Below are 26,100 nucleotides of genomic sequence, written 5' to 3' on the forward strand. Positions count from 1 at the left end.
ACCAGGCTAACCCATCCTCCCACCCCCTTCCCCTCTAGAACCCACAGTTTGTTTCTGAGTCCATAGGCTCTCGTGGTTCGTCTCCCCCTCCAATTTCCCCCCCTTCATTTTTCCCTTCCTACTATATTCTTTTTTTTTTTTTTAAACATATAATGTATTATTTGTTTCAGAGGTACAGGTCTGTGATTCATCAGTCTTACACAATTCACAGTGCTCACCATAGCACATACCCTCCCCAATGTCTATCACCCAGCCACCCCATCCCTCCCACTCCCCCACTCCAGCAACCCTCAGTTTGTTTCCTGAGATTAAGAATTCCTCATATCAGTGAGATCATATGATACTTGTCTTTCTCTGACTTATTTCGCTTAGCATAATACGCTCTAGTTCCATCTACGTCATTGCAAATGTCAAGATTTCAGGGGTTTTGATGGCTGCATAATATTCCATTGTATATATATACCACATCTTTTTTACCCATTCATCTGTTGATGGACATCTGGGCTCTTTCAATAGTTTGGCTATTGTGGACATTACTGCTATAAACGTTGGGATGCACATACCCCTTCTGATCCCTACATTTTTATCTTTGGGGTAAATACCCAGTAGTACAATTGCTGGGTCATACGGTAGCTCTATTTTCAACTTTTTGAGGAACCTCCATACTGTTTTCCAGAGTGGCTGCACCAGCTTGCATTCCCACCAACAGTGTAAGAGGGTTCCCCTTTCTCCGCATCCTCGCCAACATCTGTCGTTTCCTGACTTGTTAATTTTAGCCATTCTGACTGGTGTGAGGTGGTATCTCATTGAGGTTTTGATTTAGATTTCCCTGATGCTGAGCAATGTTGAGCACTTTTTCAGGGAAGCAAGGGCAAAAATGAACTATTGGGACTTCATCAAGATAAAAAGCTTTTGCACAGCAAAGGAAAGTCAACAAAACCAAAAGACAGCTGACAGAATGCAAGAAGATATTTGCAAATGACATATCAGATAAAGGGCTAGTATCCAAAATCTATAAAGAACTTATCAAACAACACCCAAAGAACAAATAATCCAATCAAGAAATGGGCAGAAGATATGAACAGACATTTTTCCAAAGAAGACCTCCAAATGGCCAACAGACAGGTGCCTTGATTTTTTTTATTTACATAATGAAAGCATAAGATATTATTTTAGAGCATGTGCATGAGCTGGGGAAGGGGCAGAGGAAGAGAGAGACTCTGAGCTGAGTGTGGAGCCCAACATGGGGCTCAATCTCGGGACCCCAAGATCATGACCTGAGTCAAAATCAAGAGTCGGATGCACCTAGCCCCCTAGGTGCCCCAATGAAAGCATAATATTAATACCACTTCAGACTTCTGAGGGCGTAGTGAATCAGCATATTAGCTGGTATATTAACCTAAAGAACTACAACAGTGCCGAGTAAACAGTATATTCAAGTTTTATTTGTTAAAATTGGAGACTCTTAAAAAGTGCCTCAAAGGTTTCATTCACACAATGGAAAATGTGCCAGACATGGAGCAAGGGCTGGAGATCAACAGACAATCACGTGGCTCCGTTCACGACTTTGTCAACCTCCCCTGGTAGCAGTCTAGTCTTGGGTTCATTATCCTATGCTTTTTTTTTTCTTATTTTTATCTCGAAGTGTCTAAACTTAGATTTTGTGTGCTTTTTTTTTTTTTTTTTTAATATTTGTCTCCGCTTCCAAGAGCAGGGACTAGGATCTAGAGATCGTTGTATTCCTCCCTGTCCAACCCCAAATCAACATCTTAGATGCTCAAAGAATGTTTGTTGAATGATCCCTGGTTATTTTTAGTTCATTCATTCACTTTCTAGATATTCTCATTAGAATGCAGCACAGCAGAGGGGACAAGTGGTGAGTGTTAAATATCTTAGCACCAGCAGTGCTTTCTTAAAAAAAAAAAAAAAAAAAAAAAAAACCACATGCCTCCCTGGGCTAATCCTTTCTCCAAAGGGAACCTGGAAACCCTGGTACCTTAGCCTTAAGTTGGTTTCTCATCTGAAACAGGAAAACATGGCATCCTGGTTGGCAAGCAGGTAACCTAACCTCCATTTGAAATTCTCAGAAGGATACGTTGATACTATCCGAGTGGAGGGTAGAGCGGAAGAACTTACCAGAAATAAGTGTCTATATATTATACATAAAAAGCTGTTTGGGGCGCCTGGGTGGCTCAGATGGTTAAGCGTCTGCCTTCGGCTCAGGTCATGATCTCAGGGTCCTGGGATCGAGTCCCGCATCGGGCTCCCTGCTCCTTGGGAGCCTGCTTCTCCCTCTGCCTCTCTCTCTCTCTGTCTCTCATGAATAAAAAAAAAATAAAAAAAAAAAACTGTTTGATTTCCAAAAATCTTTCTGCCAGTGTTGGCTGGAAAGGGAAAGGATCCGCATGCATGTAAGCACTCCATTTGTATTGGCAAGAGGCTGCAAATCAAAAATTTTCAAAGATAAATTTTCCTCTGTGCTTGATTCTGTCAAAGGGATGTCCACTTCTCTTGTCCATAGTCACGGTCATGTTTGGGACCTACTGAGCAGGTTGGATCTAAACCAGTCGAGTCCAAGCTCTAGGACCAGCAAATGCTGAATTTACAATCCTGTACTCAGAATCCCTGAATAACTGAACTAAAAAAGATGCCAGCATCCTGAATAATTGAAAGGCTTCTGCTGCACAAAATCCGTCTTCTCTGGCCCTGAAAAGTAGAATTGTTTTCACCTGCGGTGGGTGGAACTGTTTGCAGAGTGGACCGCAGCAGGAAGCTTGTCAAGGCACTGGTACCAGACTGTAGGGTGATTATGCGATGTGGAAAGTATGTGCCTGTAATGTCTTAATTATGGCTCCCTACTTGTTTGGTCCTGCAGGTAATCAGGGATGGGTTACAGGTAAACGTGACCCAGATCAGTGAAGATGGAAGAGGTGGGGATGAGCACAGTGAGCCAGCAGAAGTGAGGTGTGTCTCTCACGGTCAGGCCAAACTAGAGACGAATTCACAAATGTGAGACCCAAAAGAGCCCCCCAGTCTGGGGTCTCAGGGCAGGAGGGAACCCCCCACCCCACGTTACTCCTTTGGCTGACTTTCTGCTTTTGTGTAAATCTTGCAAAGAGAACATGTCAAAGTATTCATTCTTTCTTTTTAAAAGATTTTATTTATTCACGAGCGAGAGAAAGTGCATGAGCAGGAGGGGGAACAGGCAGAGGGAGAAGCAGGCTCCCCACTGAGCAGGGAGCCCAACGTGGGGCTCGATCCTAGGACCCTGGGATCACAACCTGAGCTGAAGGCAGACCCCTAACCATTTGAGCCACCCAGGCGCCCCTCCATTCTTTTATGCTTTACCGAGCACCTACCATTTATACTTTATTGAGCATAAGGTATAATCTTAAACATCTTCAATAATGGCCACATTTAACGAGCACCTTCTAGGCACCAGGCACTGTGCTAAGTTAAAGTAGGTTGTGTAATTCACTGTTAAAAGAGAAATTGAGGCTCAAAAAGGTTAAGTAGCTTACCCATGATTACTTAAGCCAGCAGGTGGCAGGGCTGGCGTTGAGCCCGAAGTCTTTTGGACACCAGAGTCCACCTTCTCCGCATCACCGTATACCACCTTCCTCCTAAATCTTCTAAGGATTGCTAGCAGACACTTAGAATTTAATGGGGGGGTGGGGGGAGAAAGAAGGTAGAGAGGGAAGGCATTAGGAAGGTGTTAACAGCAACTAGAGGAGGCTGGGGAAGCACTGAGAACACTGTTGTACCGTGTATTTGGAATGTTTCTTGTTTCCTATTTTGCATTTCATGCTTAAGAAAGAGCACTTACCTGGCACTAGAAAGGAGTTGGGTTTTTGTTTAATAACTCTTAGTAAGACTTGCTCTCGGCAGTCTTCATGGGAATGATTCAGCTCTCTGTTCTGATGAATGACTGAGCTCTGTCTTGGTGGGCAGGTCTTCCTTGTCCTCTAGACAGATGAAATGGCATAGTTCCCATGGTGTAGAGTAATTCTCAGTTGCAGCCCTAGAGTCAGATGCTTCTGAAAGGCCATGTCCCTGGGTTCATTTATAGCAATGCTCCAGAAGACTGGGATGGAGGTGACATCCCTGTTCTATGATTTAGGAGTCCTCTCAGCTTCCCAGAAGATCCCAGGGGCCCCCAACTGGAAATGAATTTGTGGGTGGTCCAGCTGAGGCTGAATGAAAGGAGAGGCCTGGGTTCTATTTCTACCTATTCAGATTCAACTACATTTATGGGAGGCTTGACACCTGCCAAGGACTCTGATGCTTTCCCATGTTCTTTCATTTTACCCCCACACTCCTTTAGGAGGCAGGAATATTTTTCACATGTTAGGAATGGTGGGGGATGGCCTCCAAGAGATGAAGCATCCCCCTCATAGTCACAGGCACCCTTCACACCGAAGGCTTTGACCCTCCCATCCGCAGTTTTTCCTTTTCATAGACCGAGAAACCCGTGAAGCCATCTGTACCAACATTTACATTTCCCTTAGATGGGGATTCTGAGCAGCCCCTAACACCTATCCCCCTCCCCCCAGATCAAGTCATAGATGAGCAAAATAAAAGGGGTCCTGTTCTGTGAGCTCAACGGACCATGAAAATCACAAATGAAGTTCGAGAATAAAGCAATCTATAAGGTTTAGGGAGCCAGCACACCCCTAACAGGGGCACATTTGAAGAGTTCCAGTCAGTCCCCCTTCTCTCCCTCCTCAGTCTCCTTCTAGCCCTGAGAGGGCTCTTGCTTGCATGCCTTTTGGATGCCCAAGTGTGCCTATCTGAGCTCTGTGCACATCCCTACCCAAATCACCACCAGGAAAAAGCCCACCAGGTCCTGGAAGTGAGCTGAGGCTAAGGTTGCCAGAAAACCTACAGGATTCCCAGTTAAATTTTAATTTCAGATAAATAATGAATCATTTTTAAGTATTAAATATGTTCTAAATATTTCATTGGACACATTTATACTAAAATTATTTTACTGCTTATCTGAAATTCAAATTTAACTGGGCATCCTGTATTTTTATTTGATAAATCTGGGAACCCTAGCTGGAGCCCTGTGGTCAGGGAGTCCAGGAGCCTGGGTATCCAGGGTAGAATCTAAAATGGAAGGGGGCCAGGTAAGGGGGAAGGTGGGTCCTGGGTAGGCAGAGCCTCCTGGCCCCCCAGACTCCTTACCTCCTGGGGAGAATTTAATCCCTGTGACTGTAATTCGGGACTGCAGACTCCTTACCTCTAAAGCTCTGGGCCCAAGACTGGGGCCCCTCTTGCCCAGGTCTAAGGGCAGTTACTGGTAGCAGGAGGCTTGGATTAGGGACATGGGACAGTAACCGAGCTTGAACTTTGGAACAAAGAGACTTGGGCTCCACCCTGAGCCTTGGGCACAGTCTCTTAAACTCTGTGAGCCCCAGTGATCTGAACTGTGTGTAAAATGGAAGCTTGCTTGGATTAATATTCATAAGAAACCTAGCCCCATGTTCAATACACAGTAGGTCTCAATACTAGCAGCTTTCACTCTCACCTGAAAAGAGCGATCTAGGAAAATGCTTTGGGTTTTCTGCCTTTTGTTTTTTTGCCATTGAGTTGATTTGCCTCAGCTGAGCTGGGGAAAGGGGTTTCTATTGCCCATTCCTGGGTTGGGAAAGGGTCAACTCTGTTCAGTAGTAGCTGCCAGTGAAGCTTAGGGAGAGAGACTGGGGCTTGAGTATCTCGGGAGAGGTGAGGATTTGAACTATTCCCTCCACGAAATCCATATCCCTTTCTCTCCCTCGCCCCTTCTCTCCCTCACTGTTGTTCATTCCTGTCCCTGGGGCCTCATGGGAGGGTAAGGCCCCATCCTCTTCAAGGAAGTAGGGAAGGAGAGGGAGCAGAGTGGCCACCTTCCCTGGCCTGAGATGCTATGATGTACTTATTTGCTTAATACACCTCCTTGCTCTTCCAACTTGGAAGAGAATTTAATCCCTGTGATTTGTAACTCAGAGCTGCACACAAAGGGGACCCAACAAGCTCACCCCAAGGCAAAGTGATGAGTGTTGGTGGAAAGATGTAAATGAACTTGGAACTTCATGAAAGTGAAGAATCCTCTGGATTTCAGTTTCCCTGCTAACCACCACTCAGGGCATCTTTCTGCATGAAAGTCAAGAGGGAGAAGTAGAGGAGTGGAGGGGGGTTGAGGGTCAACTGGCTCAGAGCCAAACTGAGCCACTTCCTTTTTAGTTCAGGAAATGTAATGGGAATAGAATTGTCTTGAACTCTAAGGCAATCAGGTTCATTTCTTTCACAGATTATAGCAGGGTTTGAAATGACTAGGGACTGAAACAACCATGGAGTTCTCTCCTAACTAAGTCCAGTCTCTGCCCCCAAAGCCCACTGCATTGGTGGCCCTTCTGCCATATACATCTAAGTCAAGGCATGGATTCATGACTTTTACCTTCTCCAGAAGTGGAGCCTTCTCGTCCCTCCTCCTCCCTTCATTTCCACCCTCCTCCTAGAAGGGATTCTTCACCTTTAAGTTACAATAAGAAAGAAATTATATGAAAAAAAATGTAGATCCCTAAGCCAAGAAAAACCATGTGTCTCCAGACTTCATCACTACCTTTAGAGACATGCAAACATTTTGCTCACCTGGTGGTAATGCTGAGGTTTTCATTCACCTATTCATGTTAGAATCTAAGACATGACCTTTAGAGGAATACACAACTTTTCCACTTGAATGAGTTCTGAAATCATCAATTAGGCACCCACTGCATGTAGTAAAATAAGCACTATACAAATTACCAGCTCAATTTATCAAATGTTTGTTGAGGGTCTGCTAGGGAAGTGGGTAGCCTAATGATTAAGAGCCTGGGCTCTGACCTCAGCACCCATGGCTTCATCTGGACTCCACCATCTACTAGTTGTATGACCTTGAAGTTATTTTAATCCCTTTGAGCCTAGCTCCTTCGTAACCTGAACTATGAGAGTACTACTTCATTGTGTTGTTGTAAGGATTAATTGAAATAATATAAAACAAGTATCCATAGTGCCTGGCACAAAGTAATTGTTCAATAAACTGGTCAGGGCCTACAAAGATGATCACATGGTCTCTTCCTCAAAGTCTTTGTCTCTGGGCTTACTACCTTGAGTAAGAATAGAAGCTGGAAATTGCCATCTATCTTGGGAGTAGGGTACACCACCATATTCGGCAGGCATATTAAGGTTCTCTGAACAAACAGCACCAACAGGATATATATATATATATATATATATATATATATATATATGAGATTGATTTATGAGGGATTGGCTCATGTCACGTAATCATGAGGGCTGAGAAGTCCCACCATCTGTCATCTGTAAGCTGGAGGCCCAGGAGGACCAGTGGTGTAATTCCAGCCCTAACCTAAAGCCCTGCGAACCAAGGTAGCTGATGAGAGAAGTCCTGATGAGAGTCCTAGGGCCCAAGAACCCAACCCATGGGAGCCAGTGGTAGAAGATCCAGTCTAAGGTACAAAAAGCCCCGGGATCACTGATAACCGAAGGCAGGAGATGATGGATGTCCCAGCTCAAGCACAGAGCAAATTCACCCTTCTGCCTTTTTGTCCTCCTCAGGTGCATTGGACAATGCCTGCCGCCATTGGTGAGATCAATCTTTACCCAGCCTACCAATGAAACCCTGTCACAGACATCCCCAGAAAATGTTTTACCGGCTCTCTGGGCGTAACTTCACCCAGCAGTTAACACACAAAATTAACAGTCACATGGGGCCATAAGCCACTAAACCCAGTATAGAGATGGGTGGAGGGGAGCTGGAGGAGAATGGGGCAACCGAGCCAAGCCTTGAATGCTTATTAGCCTAGACTTAGCAGCCAGAAGGAACAAGAATAGTAGGGGCAAGACCGAGTGTTATGGCTTCTTAAAAACATGGTCACTACATTTATTGCTGTCTTTTCTCCTTTCCACTAATACCAGATCCCCTCCAAATTGAATCTAGTTGCTGCTACTCCTAAAGTTCACCTCTTCATTTTCCTATAAAGTCTACTCTAAATTCTAATGACCTACCAGCCTCCTTCACCAAACACAGCTTCTGCCCTGAGCACCTATCCCCTCCCCCATTCTATGGACTGAAGCACCCCAACCCAGAAGGTTCCACCTAGCAGCCCAACTGCAGATTTGCCCTTCTTTGTCCTCCCTCCCCACAGCCTGCAACATGAGCTTGGCTAAAATACTTCTTTGCCTCATTTTTCCTATCCATAAAATAGAAGCACGTGCTCTCTATTTAGATAAAAGGAGACTCGTGGGCTACAAAGGCCCTCGAAGTCTCGAGAAATAGGGCTGAAGAAACACTATTTACAAATAAGCAGCAAGGGGCGACTGGGAGGCTCAGTTGGTTAAGCATTTGACTCTTGATTTCAGCTCAGATCATGATCTCAGGGTCGTGAGCTTGAGCCCCATGTCGGGCTCAGCACTGGGCGTGGAGCCTGCTTGAGATTCTCTCTCCCTCTCCCTCTGCCCCTCCACCCCCGTTCATGCACACGCACTCTCTCTTGTGCTCTCTCTCTCAATAAAAAATAGGCAGCAAAGGAGGAAGGGCATCTGACTCAATACTTTGCTGGGTTAGTAGGCTGGTTTGATCACATCCAAGGTTGAATGATTGTTATCAATCAACTAGAAGTGCAGAAATCCAGAGCTTGGACTCCAGCAAGATAAAGCTGCTGCATATGTTCAGAATTACCCTCCAAGTCCACTAACTGCGGCTGGTCCAGCGGGAGAAGCCAGCTGTCCTGCAATAGGGCCTTGGCCTCTACTGCTGTGCAGGGAGGGGAGGGGGCTGGGGAGAGAGGTGCCTGGGAATTCCGGCGCAGGGGTGGATGTGTTGGTTTTCCTCATCTCACCAGACCTGACTCTCGGATGCAGCAAACTGACAAGGGAAAGAACCCCCCTGCCACCACCAAATGGCTGCAGTGAAATATCCTGATGCTAATTAAAAACAGAAGTTAGAAAGTGGAAGTAAACACTGCTCAATGAATGGCTTTGTCATTTGCCAAAACCTTACTTCTTAGCGGCCTTCATTTAATTAGTCTTCCACCATTGATCCGCTGCTGTCAACTAAGCAGTATATGCAGACCACATCTCTAACTCCAGCCTGTTCTTCAAGCCTTGGAAAGATGGGAGGGAAGGGCTTAGAACAAATCTACAAGCCAATTGCAAAATGAAAAGTTTCATTTCCCGTGCATAAGGTGCCAAGACCTTTCTTCAGTAACCCAACAGTGTTGTAGTTCTCAGCTGGGGGAATTTCAAATTAGCAGAGCTTCCGTGGTTTCTTACAGACCTCCTTGGTTAGACAAAGGGACTCTGCTCCCACCCCTATATTGTTTTTACTTCTCCTATTGCTAAGCTTGCACTTACATTCTTTTTACTTTCTCTTTGCACAGTTTTTAAAAACTATAAATTAGTACCTTCATTCTCTCATGGCTGACATCTGCATTTCAAGTGAGAATGCATTAAAATCCCCTTTTCATGAGGCTGTCATATCTGAGAAGTACATAAACAGAATGCTGATGCCCTGGCTTCCTTTTTTGTGATTATATTTATGAAATACTTGCTACAGATAATGAGGTACGACTTACTAATTTTTATAGTATACTAAGTATATGATACTGTCTGTGGACACATACATATACAAGTAATAAAAATATTTAAACATGGGGTGCCTGGGTGGCTCAGTCAGTTAAGCATCTGCCTTCAGCTCAGGTCATGATCCCAGGGTCCTGGGATCAAGCCCCACGTCAGGCTCCCTGCTCCGAGGGGAGTCTGCTTCTCCCTCTTCCTCTCTCTCCCCTGCTCCTCTCTCTCTCTCTCTCTCTCTCGCTCTCAAATCTCTAAGAAAAAAAAAAAAATACTTGGGAATGATAAACATCTCCTCCTGTTAAGTGAGGAGACTTTTGACCTAGGATAATTTTACTAGCCAACTTGTAAACCTGTTTACACACACACACACACACACCCTACTTGGGCACACCCATTCTGTTTTGTTCTCTATATGATCAAGGAGTTCTGGGATTTTCTTACTAGCCTAGAGCATGTCTTAGAAGACTTAGTTTTTCCTTTAAAGAAAAGGAAGGCAGAGGAAATGAGTTTGTTGGTGACAGGGGTGGTTAATGGCCTCAGATTTGGGGGTGTTTAGCTGCCTTCCAGGAACTCCCCTCACGGCCTCATTTAAAGGCTCAAATTTGGCTTGAGGCCAGCGTGGCCCTCAAGGCTCAGGAGGTGTCCCCTTTTGGAGATTATTTCTTAGGTTTCTTTAGTTTTTTATTGGTGGATGGGAGGAGCAAGGACCAGGGAAGGGGAAGAAGGAGGACCAAGCTGGGATTTCTAAACTCAAGCAGGACGTCCTCTGCCCTCCCAGCCCATGAACGTGCGCTCACATGGGCCTGGCAGCCCACGCAGGAGGGTTTATGTTAACTCGGGGAGTCTGGACAGCTTGGAACGGATTCCTGTAAGAGGTTCCAAGCCTCCAAGGAGTACCCCTGACTCTGGCAGTCCAGTCAAGGTCGTTTCGCAGAACCGTGAACTCCGGGGCGAAAAGAAAAAAGCATCCGGTTAAAACATGTACCTTTGAACAGCAATGGGCCACACTCCAAAGTGAATCTTTATGAGCTTCCAAGGAGACAATGGAGGGAAGTGGGAACAAGTGAAGAATCAGATGAGGATTTCAGCATTGGAAACAGCAGAAAGGCGGGAGCAGCATCCGTAAAGGGCGCCCTTTAAGCCAGCAGTAAGGGATAAAGGAGGCCAGATGGCCCTCGCCCCCAGGCCAGCCAGAGGACCCACCCCGCCCTGCGCACTGCCCTCCTGAGAAATGCAGGTGGGCAGCCCTGAGACCCTGCCAGGCGGAAGCCCTGCCTTGAGTGGCAACTCAGAGTGGGCACCAGCCCTGAACATCCTTGAAATTCTGCTTGGGTTCCCAATGAAAAATTGTTCTGCCTTCAAAGCCAAATGGAAGTTTGGTAGAAGCATGTGCTTTCCCCTTAGGTTCAAAAGAGAAATTAATATCCCCACCATCTCGCTGTGCATTTGTGTTTTCTTTTTTCAAGTGGAAACGAGAAATGGTGAAGGAGGGATTCTATAAAAACAAAAGGTATTACAGAATAACCATATCGTTTCTTCATAGGAGCAAGTCTCTTTTTTTTTTTTTTTTTGAAAACAGAAGTGTGCTTTACTCCAAAGTCCATCAAACCTAGCACAGGTTTACCCCTGGAAAACAAAAAAAAATCCTCTATTTTTGATAGGGTGTCAGCCTGATTATTTACCCCCATTCCATTTTAAAACATGAGCAGTGTTAATGGTCGCAAGGCAAACGTCTGAAATCATGTCCATGTGCGTTGGCAGGAGTTAGCACCGGCCACAGAGGTTACAGGGAAATCCCATCCTCAGCCATTTATTCCTATCGAGCTTTTAATTTTGCCAGGGGAATATTTTAATTTTATAAGAGGAAAGATTGAAAAAAATTACTGAACTGCAATCCTGTATTAGGCCCTCGTGACACAAAAATGGATGGAGAAGGATCTCGTGGTCCATGCTTCCTGCCCCCAAAGAGCTCCTACCTAAAGAGGGAAGTAAGGAAGGTGGAGAGGGGCAAGAGGATAGGCATTATTATCGAGCTGGGTTATCAAGTTGCGTGGAGTATACCTAAGGAGCAATGGTTTCTGGAGGACTATAAATGTTTCCAGGAAAACTACACCTAGATGATACTGGTGAAACAAGAAAGATAAGGGAAGCCCAGAGCCCGTAACAAAGGCCAAGAGGAGTAGAAGTGTGAGCTTCCCTGGGGGCAGGCAGGAGCCCAGTGTGGCCAGAGGGTGGAGACTGGGAGGGGCAAGGAATGGCTGAGGACCAGCTGGGAATGTGGGTCCAGAGCTACATAGCAGTTTGTCAGAGGCTTGGATTGCTGTGCTAAGCAAGGTGGACTCCCAAGTTAGAGGGAGGGGAATAATCGATGGAGAAAGAATACCCTGGTCTTCATGGGTTGTGTCGGAAGGTGAAGAAGATCAAGATTTTCCAGTAAGGAACACTTGAACTATGGCAGTGCTGGGGTGAACAAAAACAGGAAGAGATGAAGTCCGATTGGATTTGGAGAGAAGGTGAGCTTGAGAGCAAAGTTCCTAACCAGGTGCTTGGCCAAAATAGGAAATAACCACACGCAGTAGATGTGAGCTATTATGTGCCAGATCCACACTCGCCATTCTAACTTAATTCTCACTACAACCCTCTAAGGTAGGCACTACTGTTATACCCACTTTACAGATGAGCAAAAGGAGGCAAAGAGAGCTTTGGTATCCTAAGGTCACAGATGAGTAAATGAGGAAGCCAGAATTCAAAGTTGGTAGTGAGCGTCCAGGGAGACCAGACATTATACTGCCCACAAAGGAGGAGATGGGACATTTAAGGGAAAGAAGTTAGATCATGTGTATACGTAGTTTCGAGATGGCAGCAGGATACCAAGACAGAGATGGCCAATTAAGAGTTGGAAAAAATAGGGTTGGCACTTGGAGATTCATTCCTTCAACAAATATTTCTCTAGCACTTACTATGGAGGTACCTGGTCCTGTGTCAGAGAGAGAGTTACAACATCACCAAAATGTTTACTGAACACCCACAAAGCAAAGTGTGTGTGTATCAAACTTTAGTAAAGCAAGTCATTTTCATCACACGGCTGAACACATGCCCTTTAAAATAATCTGGAGATAGCTCCTTCTATAAAACAAATGATTTACCCCTTAAGTACCTGTTTTTGCAATTTTGGAATTATACTGGCTTTCCTTAAAGCAAAATGCCCTATAAATGTATAAAAATTCAGTCAGGAAGAAAGTTCATTTTTAACTTTATGAACGATTCAGCACATGTGTTGGGCTCAGGAAATAATAAAATAAATGTATCTCCGTCAGTTATGTTGATAGACTTTAACGGGAAGGCCACAGTAATGAAGGGATGCCTCTAAGTAAACAGAATGCAGGTCCCCCTCAGGAAGAGAGGGAAGAAACTCAATCCTGAAGTTCAAGAACACTGGCAGGGCGGGAACAGGGCCATGTTTTGGCCTGTCCTGGCCCCTCAGCCTCGGTTGTACCATTTGCACACGCACACCTCAGGTGTCCAGGCCCAGCAGGAGAGCCCTTGAAGGTTCCTAGCAGTCAGACCAAACCCTTCTAGACCTGCCACCCCCCTCCCCCAGTACAGCCTCTGAGTGAAATCTGCTCCAGCTCAGCCTGCAAAGGGGGGCAGGGGAGCGGCACCAGGATCCCTGTCTGTTCCCAGAGAACACAACTTCCTGGTACCATTTTTCTGCTCCAAATGACCATTATACAGTTTGCTGCATAATTATACAATGAGATTCCTTTCACAGGAAAACATCTGAGACTATTTATATCTTGAACTTAAATAGCATCTTCTGCGAAGTACTTCAACTGACTTTCAGCTATCCTCCCATTAAATCTCCGTAGATTTCAATATTGAAAATATTTTTCAGCAGTGGCCTGAAAATCCAGGCTTTTCCACTCTAGCTAAGAGCCACTACTGACCGATTCGCCCACGTGGAGAATCGACAGATTGTTTTCCTTTAGAGTAAATCCCATGGTGGTATCATTCTCGCTTCAGCCTTCCAGAACTTTATCAGCAGCTCTAAGATTGTACAGTCAGTCTGGCTTTTCCCACCCCCCTCCATACTTCAACTGTGTTCCAGTTAGGGGCTTTTCAGGTGACTGTTGCCAAAACCAAGAGGCCATGTAGCATAATGGGTAAGAGCATGGGCTTGAAGCCAAACTCCCTTCCTGTGCAAATTTCCAATCTCTATGAGCCTTAGTTTCTTCGTCTGTAAAATGGGAATAACAGTGCCTCCTAACATACCCATGAGCATCAAGTTATTACACACCAAGTGCTTAGATAGTGTAGGCCCATGGGAAGCATTCAACAAATACCACTTGACCAGATTGACACGCGTATGAAGGGAAGAACCCCAGAAAATCTGGATTCTAGACCCAGATCTCACACCAACTAGGTGTGTGTTCTTGAGAAACTCAACCTCTCGGAGACCCCAGCTCAAGAATCAGAACCAGAATGGATTATTCCAAGCAGCTTCTTCTGGGGAGATGGCTGTGGCTGGGACCAGCGGTGATGCCATGGACCCCTGTGGGAGTTTCCTCCGGGCCACAGTTCAGCTCTCATAGCTCAGGACTGCGGCTGTCTTGCCTCAGGGCCCTAATAGGTATAGAAGAAAAATCCCAAAAAGGAAAGAGCTCTGCCTAACAGGGTTTCCCCCCCTTATCAGGGACAAACGAACTATCCAGCCCCAATCCTATCTACAACTATTTCTGGCATTTATTTTTCTGAGGTACCTATATGGCAGAGCTCCTAAAGAGCCTTTATAAACAATAAGGGATCCTCTAAACAGTCACTTCCTCTGGAGATCTGCCCATACTTCTTGGGCAGATCTCCTGCTCCTCGTCTCTCTTCCTCTCCCCATAGAAGCTGTTCGATGTACAGCCACAGTCTGCCCAGGCGAGGCAGCATAGCGAACCGAGATCCCACAGTCCTGTGCTCAAGGTGAGACCAACAGGGTCATGGACCCTGGAGTCTGCCTGCCTGCCTAGGAGTCCTACAAGCTGTGTGACCTTGGGCAAGTTGCTTAACTTCTGAGCCTGCGTTTTCTCAGGGGATAAATACATGAATAATAAAGGATCTACCTAACCTGCTAGCCTCAAAGATCAAATGAAATAGTGCATGTCAACCGGCCCAAAGTGAGTGCTCAATAAACATTAGCTAGGATTATAATTATTGTTCCTCAGCCATTTTATAGCCATGAACTGTGAACACGTTCCCTAAAATCCCTGAGCCTCCATTTCCTCCTCATCTGTAATCTGGGGGACAATAGACACCTTCCAGGTTTATCATAAAGATTAAATGAGATGATCCATCTGAAGTGTCTTTACTACTAGTAAGCACTGAGAAAATAGCTGCCATTATCCTAGAACCATGATAATTAAATCTAATAGGAAGTAAGGAAAGGGTGGTTACAGCACCTGAGCAGACTCCCAATGTCGACCTCTTGGAATCAGGAAATAGGCCTTACACAGATCTAGGCCGATCTATATAGATTCCTGCACCACTTCCCCCCACTCAGCTCTACATTTAAATGAAAGAAAATGTGTATTACAGAATTTCCTTAGGGACTCAAATGAAAACCAGGAAAAGTTACATCCACAAGTGGTTTGGGGTGAAGGCCCATTTCCCAATTTTGCTCAATGATGTGCACACTTCAGGAAGTATTTCAAGCCAGATCAGTACAAGAGAACAGCAATAGCAATTGTTAGGGTTATCCCAGCCCTACTATATGCAGCATCTTACTTAATTCTCAGAACAACCCTATCCTGTAGCCAGAGAAATGATCACTAACCCCATTTTGCAGGTGAGAAAACTGGGAACTGGAAAAATCCTCTGCTCTGGCTAGGGAGGGGTGGAATCAGAATTAGAACACAGGTAGCCCAGGGCACCTGGATGGCTCAGTCGGTTGAGCCTCCGACTCTTGGTTTTGGCTCAGGTCACGATCTCAGGGTCGTGAGATTGAGATAGAGCTTGAGCTCCTCACTAGGTCAAGAGTACGCTTGAGATTCTCTCTCCCTCCCTCCCCCTCCCTATTTGCTCCTCCCCCACTCTTTCTCAATCAATAAATGAATAAAATATTAAAAACACAGGTAGCCTGGCCCACTGCTCTGTAAGCCATCTGCTCAAATGTTTAGTTGTTGACCTTTTGGACCACAGGTGACAAGCCCCCACCTGGTGCCCATAGCAGACAGCACCGATCAATAGTAGTTCTTTTCTAATGAACCCCAGAATCTTTTCAACACAGCCCTTTGGGACCCATCACCACTTGATCAAATCTGTCAGGTGAGGAGAAACTTCTCCATCACCCAGGCACAAAATCTTAAAGATTGAAAACTCCAATTCCTCCAGCAGGGACCCGTCAGGTCATAGAAATGGTGTATGCACACACATCTCACGTGAGTGTGTTGAACACACAGCCATAGGTCTTGGATAAAGGAGAAGCCAAGTCACCTTTAGCTCAATGTCTTCCTATGGTGAAGTGCTAGTTCAACACTGCCCTATCTTCATATTTTAAAAAACCTTAAATCTGGGCATACATGTAAAATCTCCCAACTCTTCAATACTAGGCAGCCCAAATAAAATGCACGTCTGGGTCATGCACAGCTCAGAGGCCATCAGTTTGCAACTTCTGCCATAAATCAAGTCTTGTGATCTTTGCCTTTCTCTAAATTCTGAGCATCCATTTAAGCTTCGTGCCCTGATTCCTGGAAGCACAGCTCTCACCTCGATTAATGAGATCACTAAGATGCATCTGGAAGAGCTGCTCAAAATATCCAAGGCACCAGCTGGCTCCCGTGTTTGCCTCCTCCAGACAGAGGGGTCGGGGTTAGTTTCTGCTGGGCTTAGCCCACAGGGAAGGAAAAAGAGTGGAAAAGGAAAGAGCCCTCTTCTATAACATGGCAAGGAAAGCCAGAGAGAGAGGCACAACCAACCTTTGGGAAAATCTTGAAGGTTACATTTTGAGAATTTCCTCTCCACTTTCCTCTCTTCCCAAATCTCTGCTACTCTTCAGGATTTCCTCCCAACAAGGTTTCCTGGATTTCCACCCTTATCCCTTTTTCAGCATCCCTTCTAGAAGGACATGAGTCCAGTAAACTCTGTTGCGAGTTTCCTCCCTCCCTCTCCAATCTGTTTCAGCAAGGAAAATAGGTTAATGTAAACAAGGAGAAATTGATCAAAATATTAGCTGAGGCTTTCTCCAATAGAAAGCTATTACAATTTATATTCATTAAACATTTGCATATTTGCCAACTCTATGGTCATTAACAATCAGCATTTTTATAATAGAGAGGAAAGTTACTTTTCCTTAATATTTTCTTTGTGAAAAATATCAAGAATTAATGTAACTTTACTACATTATAATACTACATTATTATAATCACAGCTGTAAGGTTTATCAGTTAAGATACCTTGGGCCACAGCAAATTTTTTTTTTTTTTTTTTTAGAGGTTGGGGCGGGGCGGAGAAAGAATCTTAAGCTGTGTGTGGAGCCCAATGCTGGGCTCGATCCCATAACACTGAGATCAGGACCTGAACCAAAATCAAGAGTCAGATGCTTAACCAACTGAGCCACCCAGGTGCCCCTAGGGCTATAGCAATTTTTAAAACTTTCACAGACTGACAAGAAAAAAAAAAACTTATTTTTTTAAAATAAAGGTCTAGGGGTGGGATGGCTCCAGAGATGGTTCCAGCTCAATGATTCTCAAAGGGTTCTTGCTGTCTTCCCTCTGCCACCCACAATGTATCAGTTGTGCTAGAAGGCAGCTTCGCACATAGACTCAAGATGCTGTTGTGGTCCCAGGCATCCCAGCCTTGCACCACCGTGCCCAGAGGTAGAGTGGTGTTCTGTTCTCTCGGTCTCCTGGGAGCAAGGACATCTTTCCCAGAAGCCCCCAGCTGACTTTGCCACATGCTTCATTGACCAGGACTTCGATCAGCTGCCCATTCTTAGATCAATCATTGGCAAAGAGAAGGACATTGCCATAAATAGCTTAGGCAAATTATTTCTTATGGAACAGATATCGGGAAGCCAGCCACAAGGACTATAAGATACTGTGTTCACACTATAAATAAAAGTAGACTGCTAAGGGGGCGCCTGGGTAACTCAGTCATGCCTTTGGCTGAGGTCATGATCCCAGGGTCCTGCATCGGGCTCCTTGCTCAGCAGGGAGCCTGCTTCTCCCTCTCCTCCCACCCTTTCCTCTGCTCGTGCACGCGCTCTCTCTCAAATCTTAAAAACTGCTATGAACCATAAGATCATTTTAAAAGTCATTTTAAAGAGCTCAAAGTCTACAAATAAGACCATATTCAGTCGAAAGGGTGAGTCGGGAAAGGCATGTGGGTTGTAATTCCAATATCACTTTACATTTCTGTAGTAATTAATAGTTGGCACTTTTCTCACCAGTTTCTCCATTGGGCTGTCCTACCTCTAGGGATAGCACTGCAACCATTATTCCATCTTCCAGAAAAGGAAGCGGCTGATCATTTTGTCTCTTGTCAAATGACTAGCAAGAGCTTGAGTGGGGACATGATGACCAGGCCTTTGACCGCTAGCTAGTTCACACATCCTTCTAATACACCACATCCCTCTCTCCAGAAAAATGCCTACCGGGGGCAGAGCACCCGCCTCCCACAAGTACACACATCTATAACCTCATTTCCTTCTCAGAACAACACTGTGAGACCTCCAGCAAGGGTAGAATTACTTTTTTTTTTTTTTTAACAGATAAAGGATATTGAGGACCAAGCAGGCTGGTGGTGCAAAAAAAAAAAAAAAAAAAAAAAACAAAAAGAAAACAAACTCAGGTTTGGGTGAGTTGAACCAATTTTCATTTGTTTCATTTTTTACTACCAAATGGTAGGTTTTTTATCCTTCTTCCATATCCCTAGCTGTCTCTCAGTACCTGGTCCTAAATTGGCAAGGATGCCTCCCAAATAGGAGACCCCATTCCAACTGTTGACACCCTAGAGCCCCTTCCGGCTCCAGGCTCCATCGGCCTTCTGTTGCGCCTGACTCAGCGTGAGCCCCCCATGAGCTCCTGACAGCTTTCCCTTCATGGTCGCCTCAAGGCTCTCTGACCGTCCAATGGGATCATCAGCTAGTCTTACCAACAAATCAGCTGAGGAAAGACTCCAGCTTCCTGGCCTTCTAGGGAAGAACAGCATTCTAGAGAAAAGGCACCCACTTTGGTAGTCTATCCCAAGGCAGTCATCCCTCCAGTGAGCACTTTAGGGCAGGCTAGAGGGAAGTCTTGCCCCTTGGAGTTGAGGTGGGAGCCATCACTCCTGTCATGGTCCTAGAGGCTGGCAAAGGGAACGGTGTGAGACAGCCGGAAAGAGCCTTGACCTGAGCGTCGCATGCCTACTCTACGATCCGAGTACCTAAGGTCCCATTTGCAAAAATAAAGATTAACTCCAGCTCAGCCCGCTTGGAAGAGTCTTTATAAAATGTTATCAAACCATTTGTGAATGAGATTGGAGTCCAACAGATGTGTAGTTATTCAATTTCATCGCTGCCTCTAAGTGAGTGGATGCCTTTTAATTGGGCATTACTCTGACAATGGTTGCTTACGCTGTCTCCCTTCTGAGTGTAACAGGAAGACAAAAGCAGAAAGATGAGATCCCATTGCTGTTTATCCCAGTCTAAGGTTCTGGGGTAGGGCTCTTCACCCTGGCTCTATGTCAGAATCAGCTGGGGAGATGCTGGCTCGTCTAATAGTCTGGACTCTATTCCGAGCCAATTAAGAGGTGGGCTCCAGGCATCTGCACTCTCAATTGCTCCTCAGGTGATTCTCTGAGCAGCCAGGGTTGAGAACCACTGCACTGGAGTGATCCGGTAGCAGAGAGATGAATTGGAGTCTTTTTTCCTTCAATCATGCAACCATCCTTGAGGGACAGAGTGACAATGGTCCATTCACAAGGGGTCAGAGCATCCTTGGCCCTCCTTCTCGGCAAGTGGGTCAGCACGGCCAGTGCTATGTCATGACCCGTTCTGGGCACTGCAATTCTCAGAACTACTGGAGGTTTCCTATCAAAGGCTATAAAATGTGACTTGCACTTGAAGAAGGGAGGCCAGTGAGGGAGCAGCGTGTGGGAGAGAGGGAATATGAGGTTGAAAGAGCTAAAAGCAAAAAAAGAGACAAAGGCAGGCAGGGGGTGGGGCACGGAGAAGCAGCAGCAGAAAATAAAACTGCTGATAGTGGCTTTCGAAATGCAGACCTGCTTTCAAACCATATGGCGGAGACATTAGCTTGCCTGTAATTACTACAACATTCTCCACTGCAGAATGACTTTCATTAAAACCCACGGATTGAGGCACTTGGAATTTGTGAATAATTTTGCTTTGAGCTCTGGCTCTATTATGCTTCTGTTTGGAGTCCATATTTTTTAAGGAGAGAGATTCCACTTGTTCATCAAGCAACTATTTTGGAAATAATGCCATCAAAATCAATGTAATGAGCATTTATCTAGCACCATTGTGTGCCAGGCTCTGTCCTAAGAGCTGGAGGGTGGGAGGAGACGAAGAGGGTTGACCCCATCCCTTGGCCACATCCACTTGACAAATATATTCATGTCAGTGTGTCAGGCCCCCTGCAAGGTGCAAAGGAGGTGGGGTATCCCTAGAAGACGATACAGATGATGACTTGAAGGGTCACGTGGGCATAACCCCTCAGACATCATTAGTCTGTTTCAGGTGGCGAATGGAGGAGAATGGCAAATGCATTCATCCTCGACCCTAGGGGCCCCTGGGCTAAGTCGATAGTGACCTCCAGCCAGTGAGCCATGAAACAGGCAGAAATGACAACTTTTGGTCTCATGATGCAGTGAGGTTCTAAGCAGGCTCCTGGATGCCGGGGGGTCGGGGAGGGACTATTACTCTGTCTCTCTGGAATGGAATGTGACCAAAAACTCCCAAGTTCAGGGTTTAGCACATCGAACCCTATTTCTCAGCCATTCACCACTTAGCCCAGAAATGACCAAGAGTTTCACTTTTCAGGTCCTCTCTGATCCATTGGTAATGACTGCCATGGGAGGGGCATTAAAGAAGAGAGTTGCTGTCCCTCACTTAGCACAGTCTCTGTTCTTGTTGTCTGTTGCTGTCCAACAAACCACTGCCAACACCAGTCCTTAAACCAGTGGCTTCCAATGGCAGTTCTTTATCTTTCTTATGAGTCTGCAATCTGGGAAGAGCTGGGAGGAGACCGTTCACATCTGATCTGCACAGCATCAGTGGGGCCGCTCATTTGAGGCTGGAGGATTCACTTTTAGGATGGCTCGCTCGCATGGCTGGCTGGGTGGTCCTGCCTCTGGGCGGGGAGCTCAGCTGGGGCTATCAGCCAGGAGCCTCAGTTCCCCTCCATGTGAGCCTTTGTAAGGGGCAACTTGGCTTTCCTCAGAGCATAGTAACTGGGTCCCAAGAGATGATGGCAAGTACAAGGCTCTTAAGACCTGGTCCTTGAAACTGACCCAAGGTCACTGTTGTCATATCCTATTAATCTGCCACACTGTTCTTGTATTTCGGGAAGCAGGTTGAACTCAAACTTCAGTTGTTGGCTAACCTTATGATGAAAGAGTGAGGGGAAGGTCAAAAGGGCTTGGGAGGAAAAATGATTTAGAATGTGAGACTTACTGTTGCAGTCGACTCTGCTCTGCTATGTCCTACCTGCTAAGCCTCTGCTCTGTGGTACATTCTCAAGAACTTCAAAGGCTACACAGTGAAGGCCTAGAGTCCTGCCAAGCCTTTGCCATCATTCCAGGAAGTGGGGTGTCTGCTCCTGTACTTCGTAACTTTCTTTCTCTCTCCCTTACCCACTGAACCCTCCAATTTCCTTAGTGTGTCTTCTGCCCAACCCCCACCTTTTGGCTTCTCTGCTCACCCAAGGTTTCTCTCCACTTTTCCTACCCTTACAGACTCTGTCATCAGGCATTATAAATTCTGTGGTTTGGCGAATCCAACTTCCAGTCATTCATATGTGCAGGGGAGAGACTAGGCTCTGATTTTCTAGAGCTGTGCATTCAGGGAGGGCTTTCTGATGACCCTGTTGATGATTCCTCTACCTTACCCAGGCAGTAAAGGCAACCTTTGGTGTCAATGAATTCCAAACAGGCTTGTGGCTCTTTTTATTTATATTTGCTCCTGTCATGCCCATTAAGCATGAAATGGCTCCCAAGGGAAGAAAAAGAAATGGAAAAGGAAAAAATAAAACCCTAAGACACACACACACACACACACACCCTTAAGGTGCATAAGTGTGTGTACAGCAGTATTATTCTCTTTGCATCATAAAAATATTCTTCTATTTGCCTTTGGTTACCAAAAGCTTAATCATTTTATATTATCAGAGGATTCAGCACTTTTGGCTAGTATAAGTTAGAGGCTCTATCAACCTGGATTTAAACTTGGTTGTGGGTTTTCTGAGACCTATTGTTTCAGCCTCTACCCAATACCTAGAAATTCTCCCAAGTCTCCTGGTCTGTCATGTACACGACCAGACTGATTTGATCCTAATTGCAATTAGTAATAAATACATAGTATGGCTAAATTATTTTTTAAAACTTTATTAATGTAATATTTGTTTCAGGGGTACAGGTCTGTGATTCATCAGTCTTACACAATTCACAGTGCTCACCATAGCACATACCCTCCCCAGTGTCCATCACCCAGCCACCCCATCCCTCCCACCCCCCACCACTCCAGCAACCCTCAGTTTTTTTCCTGAGATTAAGAGTCTCTTATGGTTTGTCTCCCTCTCTGGTTTCATCTTGTTTCATTTTTCCCTCCCTTTCCCTATGATCCTCTGTCTTGTTTCTCAAAGTCCTTATATCAGTAAGACCATATGATACTTATCTTTCTCTGATTGACTTATTTTGCTTAGCATAATACCCTCTAGTTCCATCCACATCGTTGCAAATGGCAAGATTTCGGGTTTTTTATGGCTCCATAATATTCCAGTGTGTGTGTGTGTGTGTGTGTGTGTGTGTGTGTGTATCACCTCTTTATCCATTCATCTATTGATGGACATCTAGGCTCTTTCCATAGTTTGGCTATTATGGACGTTGCTGCTATAAACATTGGAGTGCACGTGCCCCTTCAGATCACTACATTGGTATCTTTGGGGTAAATACCCAGTAATACAATTGCTGGGTCGCGGTAGCTCTATTTTCAACTTTTTGAGGAACCTCCATCCTGTTTTCCAGAGTGGCTGCACCAGCTTGCATTCCCACCAAGAGTATAGGAGGGTTCCCCTTTCTCCGCATCCTCGCCAACATCTGTCATTTCCTAACTTGTTAATTTTAAGGATGGCTAAATTTTTCAAAGCTCAGAAATTTATAAACAGACAAAAATAGAAGCAACACTCGCCTAATCTTTAGAAATGTTAAGCTCCTGAGATTAAAACCTACCTCGTTATAGTTGTTAGCCAAGCTGAAGGGTCTTGCATAGTTCTGTAGCTGGCTTACTCTACACCAGTGGTCCAAAGCCTTCTAAACATGCCAGATGCATTCATACAGCAGACAAGAAAAGCACTGCTGTTAGAATTAAGTTCCTGCTCAAACTAGCAGTGTGAACTTGGCTTCTGGGAGACGGCATGTACCTAAGTATGGAAAGAGAGCCAAATTTAAAACCAACTGAATGGAGTTTCAATCCCCACTCTGCCACTTACTGGCTTTTTTTTAACTTGACTGGTTCACTTAACATCTTCCACTGTCTTTCCCTCATCTGTAAAATGAGAGCCAAAGTGCTCACTTCATCTGTTTGTCGTGACAATTTGAGTAAAATAATATACAAAAATAACCTGGCACATAACAAACTCTTAATGATGGTTGAGTCCCCCTGGGCCTCTTTTCCTAAAACAAGTAGGCCAAATGGATCTAGATCACCACAGAGAAATGGTGTTCATTATGACCCTGGCATGGGCCCTCAGTTCATAGTCTGGTTATGAGTAATTAAGAAGGGGGCCATCCAGAAAGATCCTCAAGAACTAACTTGGAAGAGCAGGTTGAATATGGAGAATAAGTCCATGGTTTCTGGACTTTATACATGGTTTCTTTTACATTATAATTTCTGTCTCCCCAATTCCTTCCCCTACCACACATACACACACATACACAAAATGTGGTAGGCACAATAATGGTCCCCCAAAGTTGTCCATGTCCTAATCCCAAGAACATGTGGCTATGTTACTTTACATGGCAAAAGGAACTTTGCAGAAGTGATTAATTTAAGGACCATGAGATGGGAAAATTACCCTAGCTTATCTGGGTGGTCCCAACATAATCATAAGTGCCCTAGAATGTGCAAGAAGAATCAGAGGGACATGTGACCAATGAAGAATGGTCTGAAAGCTACAATGTCCCCCTTCCTCCATCTTCAAAGACCACAACATGAGCCAAGGAATGTGGGTGGCCTCTAAGAACTGGGAAAGGTAAGAATGGATTTTCTCCTAGAACCTCTAGAAGGAATCACAACTCTACAGACACCTTGATTTTAGCCCAATATGACCCCATTTTAGATTTCAGACCTCCAGAACTGTAAAATAGTTTTGTGTTTTAAGTCAATAAATTTGTGGTGTTGTGATATTTTGGTGTAACAGCAGTAGAAGACCAATACCTATGGATACTTACTATGACTAGTTTGACAAAGTAACCACCGAAGCCCCAGAGAAAATTCTAAGGATACTACTACTGTAGGAGGATGAAAGTATCCTCAATCAAAAAATTTGTTTCAATAAAACTTAGCTTTTAATATATCTACAATGCCCCCTCCCCAAAGGTGGGGGGTGACTAGGAATTGAAGAAAACCCCTGGATGCTCCCCAGCAGATCAGTGAATCTTATGCCTACTGTTTGGGAAGTCACCAGAAACCATACCTGGAACTTCATCTCAAGTAATTATAAAATCTTAGAGTCCCTATTCAAAAGAAAGCTTTCTCATTGAGAGAATTAAGGGGGAAATTGATAAATTTTTAAGGTTGGGAGTTGGGGAGGGACACCTTCTATTACACTAGAGATCTTTGGCTTCTGGGTAGCTAAATACAATTAGATATCAATTCTCAGTTTCATTTTTTAGAAACTTATAAGATGTAGGTCAGGATTAAAATACTATCATAATTGTATTTTCTTTTTGATGTAAAGTTTACTATTTTCTGTTGGTCTAGTAAAGCCTGGCCATTTGGGAAAACACAGAAAACACCAAATCATTTGAACACCCCATAAACAAAAGACAGCATTATTCAGATTACATTTCCTCTAAACTGATAGGAAAAGGACAAATACCATGTAGTACCATTATTCTCTGACCAAGCTTGCTCCCAGTTTACTCAGAATTTTCCTTACAGGGAAGTAAAACTGACCCTCCCAGAGAAGGGTCCCACTGGGGTCAGACACACATAGTTGAATTTTTGTTTTGGCTTTTCCTACCTCTGTAAATCAGTTCTTTCCAGCAGGCTCCATTTCCTCATCTGTGAATAAAGCCCCCTTGGCTTTTTGTGAGGTTCGGAGATAACTTATGTAAAGCATTTAGTACATTGCTTAATAAAGGAAAGTGGTCATTGCTGGATCAAAAGTAATTTTTCAGGAATTTGTCAACTGGGATCTTCCGGGATTCCTGATGGCTTTGCCGGCCACCAGTCCTGAGCCACTTGTAACTCTGCTGTCTACCAAAAAAGGACCTTTACCTCAGCACAGCCCAGAAATAGTTATCTAATCCCTAAAGCTAGAAACTGGCTGTTTTCCATTTATAAAGCCCTATCACAGGCATTCTTTTATTTCATATTTGGGCATCAGCCTATATAAAATGGAAACCACCAAGCTAGAAATTTTTTAGAATCCACTACATGGGGTGCCTGGGTGCCTCAGTCAGTTAAGCCTCTGCCTTCAGCTCAGGTCATGATCCCAGGGTCCTGGGATCGAGCCTCACATTGGGCTCCCTGCTCAGTGGGAAATCTGCTTCTCCCTCTGCCTCTCCCCCTTGTGCTCTCTTTCTCTCTCTCTCTCTCTCAAATAAAAATCTTAAAAAAAAAAAAATCTACCATGTGGATGTTACACTCTGGCTCCCCTTAATGGACTCCCTCCACTGGAATGTTCTCCCCCATCCTCCTCCCACTCCCTACTCCATCACACCCTCCTTGGTGTCCAAATGGAGTTTGTACATTTCTCTACTGTCATGTGTCTTTCCACTCAACAGAGTTGGTTTTAATTTTTCCCGATATTGAGAACAGAATCTATAACCTTTTTATCCTCTTCCCCGGTGCCTGGCAGAGTAGCCCTTAGTGGATGTCAGTAAATGTTCACTGAGTGAATAAATAAGAGTTGAGTAAATGGGTGGATAAATGGAAGGAGTAGTTTCATGGATTGCTTCCAATCAGTTGGAATCTGCACCTCTGGTAACACTGGGTCCTCTCCATAACCCAAGACCCCACCCATTCTCCAGCTCATGAAGAATTCTAGAATTCACATG

The sequence above is a fragment of the Mirounga angustirostris genome, unplaced genomic scaffold (genome assembly GCF_029215605.1).
Source record: "Mirounga angustirostris isolate CCGP_5_RB_7025 unplaced genomic scaffold, mMirAng1.0.hap1 SCAF_15, whole genome shotgun sequence".
Classification (NCBI taxonomy): Eukaryota; Metazoa; Chordata; class Mammalia; order Carnivora; family Phocidae; genus Mirounga; species Mirounga angustirostris.